This window comes from Balaenoptera borealis (genome assembly GCF_965194805.1).
Source record: "Balaenoptera borealis genome assembly, chromosome: 3".
Classification (NCBI taxonomy): domain Eukaryota; kingdom Metazoa; phylum Chordata; class Mammalia; order Artiodactyla; family Balaenopteridae; genus Balaenoptera; species Balaenoptera borealis.
Genome location: NC_138866.1, coordinates 467,506 through 476,893, shown reverse-complemented (window position 1 = coordinate 476,893; position 9,388 = coordinate 467,506). Strand labels below are relative to the sequence as shown.

At 52.9% G+C, this 9,388-nt stretch overlaps 1 long non-coding RNA gene across 2 annotated transcripts; it reads right to left on the bottom strand.

Moving 5' to 3' along the window:
* Positions 1-944: 944 nt before the first annotated feature.
* LOC309626276 lies at positions 945-8,852 on the bottom strand. Of its 2 annotated transcripts, none has more exons than XR_014243078.1 (3): positions 8,642-8,852; positions 8,088-8,259; positions 945-2,124 (listed from the first exon to the last, which is right to left on the bottom strand). It is a non-coding gene; the product is annotated as an uncharacterized lncRNA (long non-coding RNA). The 2 variants fall into 2 exon arrangements; XR_014243079.1 differs by lacking the exon at positions 945-2,124 and adding an exon at positions 6,621-7,029 and having other exon boundaries at positions 8,642-8,851.
* Positions 8,853-9,388: the final 536 nt, after the last annotated feature.

The following is a 9,388-nucleotide window of genomic DNA, read 5'->3' as shown; positions in this document are numbered from 1 at the left end:
ATCTGGAAGCACGATTAAACACTACGTGGTCTTATAAACTATAATGAGTGCCATGGACTTGCTTGGTACGTGGTAAAATAATCTACTTGATTTACTTGACGTAAGAAATTATCAAAATTGTGTGTGTGTGTGTGTGTGTGTGTGGCCGCACCATGTGGCATGCAGGATCTTAGTTCCCCGACCAGGATCGAACCATGCTCCGCCCCCCAAATTGGGAGCACAGAGTCTTAACCACTGGACCGCCAGGGAAGTCCCTGTGTGTTTTAAATTTTATAACAGTAATAAGAGAAATCAAGTTGCATTTATTTTAGTAAGAACCATATTAAGAAAGGAAACATATCAAGATAGAGTATTTATTTTTCTTTTCTTTTCCTGCTCATGAAACTTCACCTGAGAGAGCACAAGAATCTTAAGCCTGTGTGACTCCCCGGGCCAGTGGTTTCTGTGTGGGAATCTTACACCTAACTCAGCCCTAGTCCCATTCCAGAATAGTCTGAAAGCCGTTTATGGACCACAAAGGGAAGCAGCAATGCTAGCCACATGCAATGTCTTGTTCTGATACCTGGGAGTTCGTTCATCAGGCCTTTCCTGCCTCAGGGAGGCTGCAACCACTTATCTTTACTTGGAAGAATTCTGGTTTCTGCTTATTTGATTTGGGTCCAGTTTGAGACCATAAGATCTTGCTGCGTTTTAATACTTTCCTGTTTGAGCCATGGAAGCAGGAGAAATGAGTCTGCACAGTGTTTTGTGTTTGGGGTGCAACAAACATTGACGGGCATCATGATATGGGCTGAAATTGTAAAGCAAGGTACCTGGCTTGGAGCAACAAGCAGACAGGGCCACGGGCGCTGCCAGGGGACAGAGCAGACGCCGGGCGCCGGCCAGTGTGCACATGGGACTCCAAGGTAGGTTGTGCGTAACAACGTCTATAAATGCTGATGTAATGCAGTTAAAAAAATACGTTGATTTTTATTAAAATTTTACAACTGTACAAAGAGTACATGTGCGTGACTTAAAATACACAAAGGGAGTAAATGTCGAGTTAAAAAAATAATATAAATCCGAGACATAAAGCAAAAAATTCCATTCTGTGCATCAAAATAAAAAGGCATTTTGCTTAATAAAAAGGGGCATTTCAATATATTAAGAAGTCGTTGGTTAGGGCTATTGCAGAAGATTTTTTGTGCCACGACTCATTAAAGACCAGATTCAGTCTCACTGACTGCAGAGGGACCGTGGCGTTACCTCGGCAGCCCCGCAGGCTGCCACACGCACGTGCACGTGGCACCACGTTGGAGGGTTGTACACTGAATCCATTCTTATTAGCTGTTCAACAAATCACCCGTGGATGTCACCATTCACCTTCCAACGGGGAGACCTTACCTCCAGCCACTGTCTTCCTCCAGTGACCCTCAGTGCCTGGAGTTCTAGTGGCAGTTTTTCACTGTCCCACCTCAGATGCAGGAGGAGAATCCAAGTGGCCACGAGGAAGGCCACCAGGCTGTCCAAGTGCCACTCTCTCAAGCGTCCTGACCTGTCGGGAGTCTGATTTCTTCTGCTGCTTCCTGAGGTAACTCTCGGAGATCCACAGGCAGGTCTCAGCCCGGGGAAGGATGGCTGATAAGATGGCAGCACCTGGCCAACCACCACCCCGCTGGGAGAAGAGCTTCGAGAGGGTCACCTCTGCTACTACAATGGCAGTGGTCACCATTGTCACCAGCGGTGGGTGGCACAGGGCACTTGCAAGAATTAACATCTGACAGAAAACTGCCAAACGAGTCTATCGCAACAGGAAGGGAGGGGAAGGGATGCCGCCCACCTTTCCTCCGCAATGTTCACGATGCCTCCACTCACGTCTAACTCACGTCTAACTCACGTCTAACGTCCAACAGCGACGCTGCAAATTCGAGGTCAAAGGCTCTGGAGGAGCAGCACGTCTTGCAGATGTCGACGTGCTCTTCGCCTTCCGTCCTAGCATGTGCTCCTGCCCTGAGGTGTGTGGGCTGATGGAATGGACGACACCCAGACTCTCAAAAGCTCGGCCCAGCGGGGTTCTCCAGGTCTTCTGGCACATGCTTCATCCTGGAGGAGGGCTAACGGAGCCTATCTCCAATGTCACCATCCCTAGAGAGAAGGGACCTCATCAGTGGTTTCCAGGTGGTCATGCTTGAGGGCGGGGACGGGTAACACATTTTTATTTTAAAAAATAAATATCACCAAAATGGACTTTTCTTTCATAGATATAGTGATTACTAACATTCCAAGGAACAGTTTGGAGAAAGCCAATCTGAACATATTATGCTACATAGATGGCTGGGCTGCAATTAACACAACATTCAACCCAAAGTAGCTTAAAAGACAATGAGGGCGGGCTTCCCTGGTGGCGCAGTGGTTGAGAATCTGCCTGCCAATGCAGGGACACGGGTTCGGGCCCTGGTCTGGGAAGATCCCACATGCCGCGGAGCAACTAAGCCCGTGAGCCACAACTACTGAGCCTGCGCGTCTGGAGCTTGTGCTCCGCAACAAGAGAGCCCGCGACAGTGAGAGGCCCGCGCACCGCGATGAAGAGTGGCCCCGCTCGCCGCAACTAGAGAGAGCCCTCGCACAGAAACGAAGACCCAACACAGCCAAAGCTAAAATAAATAAATAAATAAAAAATTAAAAAAAAAAAAAAAAGCTAAAAAAAAAAAAAAAAAAAGACAATGAGGGCTTTTTTGTCTGTTTGACTTAATAAGAATAAGGTGTTTATTCTGGGTCCAGTTCAGCAGCAAAGGCAGGGATCTGGACTGGTTTTGCTGCTCAGCTCCTGGTCTTCTCCTCTTGGTCATATTATGGCTGCTGGAGCTCCAAGCATCACAACCTCAGCCAGCAAAGGCAGTGAGCAGATGGCAGTGTCTTACCTCACCTCATCTCTTAAATGGGAGGAACAGCATTCCCAGAAGCACCCTTCTCCACTCCCTGGCCGACAGCAGAAGTCACCTCACTTGGGCAAAAACTGGGCCTGTGCCCACACCCAGCTTTGGGTCTGGCGCATCCTCCCTGAGATCAAGAGCTCTGCACTGATGGCTGAAAGCACCTGGTTCTGTTGGAAGGAACAGGGCGGGAGGCTTTGGAGTGGGTCCCCTCAGGATTGCCGTGGTGGAAGGAGGGCTGAGGCGGTGCTACAGATGTGAGCAAAGACATTCCTAGTTCCCTGGGGGATCCCTGAGAAAGGGTCACCCCGAGTGGGGAGGAGGTGACTCCTGCAGCCCTTCCTCACCCTCCTTGTCCGTCCCGGGAGCTGCAGGGTTATGGGGGTGTGTGTGTGCGGGGGGAGTATGAGAGCCTAGACCCCGAGCAGAGATGGACTCTGCCCTCCAGCCTGAGGGCGCGCGAGCGAGAGGACACCCACAGCACAGGAGCACAATGCTCACAGCCCGTGGCCAGGATGTGAATGGGGGAGGGGGCAAGGGCGGCGTGAATGGGGGGAGGGGGGAAGAATGGGGGAGGGGGAAAGAATGGGGGCATGAAGCCGGCGGGGCGTGGCCACTGCCCTGCCCACCCTTGGGTCCCCTTTGAGGGGTGACTTCTGCGTGGGGTGCAGGCCGACACTGTGCCCTTCAGGAGGGAGGCTCAGGGGTTATGGGGACACAGCCCGGCAGCCCCTCCCACCTGCCCTCAGGTTTAGGGGTGCAGGGGCCAATGACTGTCCTGCCACAGCCCAGCACCCGCTGCTCCCATGCTAGGCCCTGGCAGGACTGGTGCCCCCCACCCCCCGGCACGGAGCCTGACCCTTCAGCTGCGGGGCTCAGCTGGGCCGAATAATGAAACATGGACATAGTGAGGCCCAGGTTTTAGGACTGGCCCTCCTGCCGTCTGTGGATAATTAGGATAATTACCTCAGCCCTGAGGCTGAGCCAGGAGGACAGGGACAGTGGCCAGGGGCCCTCCCGCCTCCACCGGGCCACCTGCCTCCCTGCCCCAGCTGCCTGGCCCAGACCAGCCCCGCAGGACTCTCCCAGGTGCGGGCCGGCGGGGCCCAAGCCTGCAGGCGATCCCTGTCGTGTCCTGGGCCGGGCAGCTCCAACAGGCCTGGGCAGCTACGCAGCAGACACACGAGTGGGAAGCCGGCCCCTCACGAAGGCCCAGCTCCTGGCTGCAGCTGACCTTGGTGTCTGGTCAGCAAGGCCGGACAGACAATCGGGATGGAAAGAACAGGCCCTGGGCCTGACTCTGGGAAGGTGCAGGGGCTGGGCCCGTCACCTCTGTGTCAGCACTGAGGTTTCTTTCTCCCACTAGCAGCAAATGCACGTGAAACTAGGGACTAAATGCAAAAATCCAAAGGCAAAGGGACAGCCAGGGTTCCATGGTTCTCGACCACAGAGGACAGGGCCGCTAGGCTGGCAGATGCTCAGGTTATATGAGTTCAACCAGAGAACCCCGGTGAAATCCTGGAGAGCGGGGTATGGGGTTGAGGAGGAGGCCAAAGGAACGTGGGCTGGCCTGACGCCGCTGAGTCCAGTGGCTTCAAAGGGCAGCAAGGCCCTAGGGCTGGGGATCGGCTGGGAGGGGGATGGGAGGCCTGCTTTTATCTTTTCTCTGCATCCCCTGGCTCCACTCCCACCCCCAAGGGGGTCTGCAGCTCTACGTCAAGCCCCAGGCACCACCTCAGAGCCCTGCCCAGCCCTGGAGCCACGTGTCCACAGGATGTGCTGGCCGCTCCCTTGCCTCTTTCTGCACGGGGACCGTGCCCCCTCCTGACTATCCCCTAAAGAAAACAGCAGATCTTGTCATTGTTAACACAGCTTCCTGGTTTAAAAAATTCAGGCAGAGCCAAGGGCCAAGGGTGGAAACGAGGTCTCCCCATCCCCAGTTCCCGCGTGCAGGGGCCACCCCGTGACCAGACCGTGCAGAGGAGGGAGAGGGGCTGTGGGTTCTCTGAGAACACTGAGGAGATGGTTCTGTGCTCCCCAGGGAGCCACCGAGTGGTGCCCACAGCTGCACGGCATCTGGCGGCCCTCAGCGGTGCCCTTGGGTGGACCAAGGCCGAGCCGTTTCTAGCTCTGCTTTAGGGGCAAAGCAGCGATGAAAATCTCGACTAGGCCTGGTGCACACGCGCGAGTATTCCTGCAGGACAGATCCCGGGAAGCAGACAGGCGGGCTGCACAAGGGCTTTTGTAAGGTGATGGGCACTGTCACCCCACCTTCAACCTCAGACTCACACCCTAGCTGGGGGCCCGTCTCCCCACCGCTCCCGTCCCTCCCTCTTCAAAACCTCCAAAGTTTGAAGGTCACGTGCATTTGCATTTCTCTGATCATGGGTGAAGTTAAGCATCTTTCAGCTAACAGCCATGCGGGTTTCCTTCTGCATGCGTCTGGGCTGCTTGCCCAACTTCCAGTGAGACGCTCGGCCCCCATCCTTACTAATTCATAGGCCCACTCTGCTGGGGAGTTGGCCCTTCCGTTGAGATATGAGTTGGCAACAAGCTTTTCCCAGTTTGTGGCACATCCTAGGACTTAAAAGGTTAGACCTATGCAAAATGTTGCAATTTGTAATTTACTTAAATTTATCAAAAAAATTTTTTATGACTTCTGCTTTTGTCACGCTGGGAAAAGCCTTCCTCATGGTGAGATCATTAAACTGTCTCCAGCCTCCTGTGTTTTCCTCAAATGCTTTTGTGGGTTTGTTGTTGGCATGTGTATTTCTGGTCCATGTGGAATTTATTTTGGAGTGAGATAGGAGTCCAATGTCATGTTTCCTTCCGATGGCTGCTCAGTTGTCCCAACACCCTTTATTAAAGAACGCCCTTTTCCTCGCAGATTTTAAATGCCAAATAATCGTATGCTAAATGATCACACGGACCTCTGATCTGTGTGTCCAGTCAACCACCTATAACAGAATGTTCTAGTCGGTTCTGTGACAGATTCTACCCTCTGGCAAGACTGGCGCCTTCTTTTTTAGAATTATACAGGCTGTTTTTGTTTTTGTTTTTTTTCTTTACTTTTTAAAATTGTGGGAACTTCCCTGGTGGCGCAGTGGTTAAGAATCCGCCTGCCAATGCAGGGGACACGGGTTCGATCCCTGGTCCGGGAAGATCCCACATGCCGCGGAGCAACTAAGCCCACGAGCCGCAACTACTGAAGCCCACACGCCTAAATCCTATGCTCCACAACAAGAGAAGCCACCCCAATGAGAAGCCCGCGTGCAGCAACGAAAGCCCAATGCAGCCAAAAATAAATAAATAAAAATAATCTATAAAATTGTGGTAAAACATAAAAAACATAAAATTTACCTTTTTTCAAGAAATGTGAGCTTTCTTTTTTTTATGTGTATTTATTTATTTTTGGCTGCGTTGGGTCTGTTGCTGCACGCAGGCTTTCTCTAGTTGCGGTGAGTGGGGGCTACTCTTTGTTGTGCTGCGCGGGCTTCTCTCATTGTGGTGGCTTCTCTTGTTGTGGCGCACGGGCTCTAGGCGCGTGGGCTTCAGTAGTTGTGGCGCACGGTCTCAGTAGTTGTGGCTCGCGGGCTTAGTTGCTCCGCACATGTGGGATCTTCCCGGACCAGGGCTTGAACCCGTGTCCCCTGAATCGGCGGGAGGATTCTCAACCACTGCGCCACCAGGGAAGCCCTAAAATTTACCATTACAACCATTTTTAAAGGTGCAGTTCAGTGGCACTAAGTACATTCATGTCATCATACAACCATCATCACCATCCACTTCCTGAACTTTTTTTTTTATAAATTTATTTATTTTTTATTGATTTATTTATTTTTTGGCTGCGTTGGGTCTTCGTTGCTGCTCGCGGGCTTTCTCTAGTTGCGGTGAGCAGGGGCTATTCTTTGTTGTCGTGCACGGGCTTCCTATTGCAGAGGCTTCTCTTGTTGCGGAGCATGGGCTCTAGGCGCACGGGCTTCAGTAGTTGTGGCACGCAGGCTCAGTGGTTGTGGCTCGCGGGCTCTAGAGCGCAGGCTCAGTAGTTGTGGCGCACAGGCTTAGTTGCTCCGTGGCATGTGGGATCTTCCCGGACCAGGGCTCGAACCCATGTCCCCTGCATTGGCAGGTGGATTCTTAACCACTGCGCCACCAGGGAAGTCCCCTGAACTTTTTTTCATCTTCCTAAATCTGAAACTATGTCTCCATTAAACACTCACTCCCCATCCCCATCCCCCAGCCCCTGGCAACCAACATCCTTTCTGTCTCTAAGAATTTCATTACTCTAGGGACCTCGTAGAAGTGGAATCATAAAGAATTTGCTTTTTTGCGACTGGCTTAATTCACTTGGCACAATGTCCTAAAGGCTCATCCATGTTCTTTCCTTTTTAAGGCTGAATAATATTCCATTGTAAGGATGGACCACATTTCTCTTATCCATTTATCCACTGAAGGACATTTGGGGTGCAGCCGCCTTTTGGCTACTGTAAAAAACGTTGCTATGAACACAGGTGTACAAATATCTATTCGAGTCCCTGCTTTCAATTCTTTTGGGCATATATTCAGAAGTGGAATAGCTGGATTGTATGGTAGTTCTATTTTTAATTTTTTGAGGAACTGCCATGTTGTTTGCCATAGAGGCTGCACCATTGTACGTTCTCACCAACAATGCATAGGGTTCAATTCTCTACAGACATTCTCACGAACACTGATTATTATTATATTATTTTTCGATAATAGTCATGCTAACAGGTGTGAAGTGGTAGCTCACTGTGGTTTGGATTTGCATCTCTTTAATGACTAATGATGTTGACCATCTTTCCATGTTCTTGTTGACCATCTGGTTATCTTCTTTGGAGACATGTCTGTTCAAGTACTTGCAGGCTAATTATTCTTGCACCTTTATTTTCCTCATGGATTTCAGGATAGGTTCACATAGTTATAAAAAAAAAAAAATCCTGTAGCTACTCTTACAAGTTACATTGAATGCAACTTGCATTCAATGCAACCTTGGGGAGACTGTGGCCTCACCCCTCCTTGGGTTTCCTTTCCAGTCCTCACTGTGGATTCCTGGCTAGTCTACTTTGTTCTTTCTACCCCCTCCCTCTGGCTCCAAGTATCACCCACACATGATGAGGCCTCCAGCTGCCCCTAGCTCTGTCCCGAACAGCTCACCTGAGTGTCCCCAGGTCTCTCCATCCTTCTGCATCAAACTCTCAACAGCTGACCCCTGCACACCTGCTCTCCCGGCCTGTTCACCTGTTTCCCAGTGACAGTAGGGAGTCCAGGTGACCACTGGGCTCCGTCTTTGCCTTCTCTCTTCCTCACCTTGGAGGAAGTCAGGGTCCTGGCAGGAGAAAGATGCAAAGAGAGAAAAGGACTTTTACAAAGGTCCATTTACCAAGGTGCAGGCAAGGGGTAGGCGAAACCAACAGGGTGGTGAAGACCTGGGTGGGGGCTGGTCTCAAAGCCCTAAGAGGGTAGAAAGGGCCTCAGGGCAGGGACTGGGGCCTCAGAGAGAGGACCTCAGGGAGAGCAGAGGTCTGTGCCCAGCCGGGAGGGAGCTGGGGAAATTCCCCAACCTTTGGGCTGGCTTCCAAACTCACCCGGAAGCCAGGGGAGAGTGGGGGATGGGGCCACCGATGCGGCCCAGAGGGCAGGCCATGGGGAGGGAGGAAGGTGGGTCTGGGGGCAAACCGGGAACACCCAGGCCACTTCTCTGCCCCCACCTCTTCCATTCCAGGACTAGGATTGGACACCTGACCATTCCCCACCCCCCAGTCCTGTTCTTCTTCCTTCCATGCCCTTTGGCACCCGGAGCTCTCTGAAAGCCTCATCTGAGCAGGTCTCATCCAGCAGCAAACGCTCCTTGGGCGCCACGTTGTCCTTGGGACGAAGTCCAAGCTCCTTGATCACCTGGCTACAGGTCCCTCCCCTGGCCTGCCCCTCCCCCCACCACCCCAACCCGTAGCAGTCCGCGCTCCCAACTCAGGTTCTTCCGGTGAGTCCCGCACAGGTGGCACCGCCCACCGTCCGGCACACTCCCTGCACCCTCCTAGCTCTTCCCTCTGCAGGTGGGTTTCCACCTGCGTAGTGGGTATGGGGCTCCCCTCTGTACTCGAGGGTGTGGGACCCCCTCCGCACTCCAACCCCCAGGCCTGGCTCTGTCGGGGGCTGGTGACCATGGGGCGGTGCTCCCGGTGCAGGGCAGGGAGCCCGTGAACGCTCAGAGGCGCCAGCCGCCCAGGCCACGAAGCCCAGACTCGCCGGCACACGCCTCCTCAACCCCAGCTCCCAGGACTTCCCCTGGCTTCGCTGCGCACCTCCTCCCTCGGTCAAGGTCAGTCCCCACCAGTAAAGCAGGAATGCCTGCAGGGCAAACCCCCACCAAGGCGTCTCCCACAGCGCCCCCGTCCGCAGCGTTAATCCCTTTCCCCCTCTCACTCTCGGGACACCGGACACCTCTATTGTAGCGC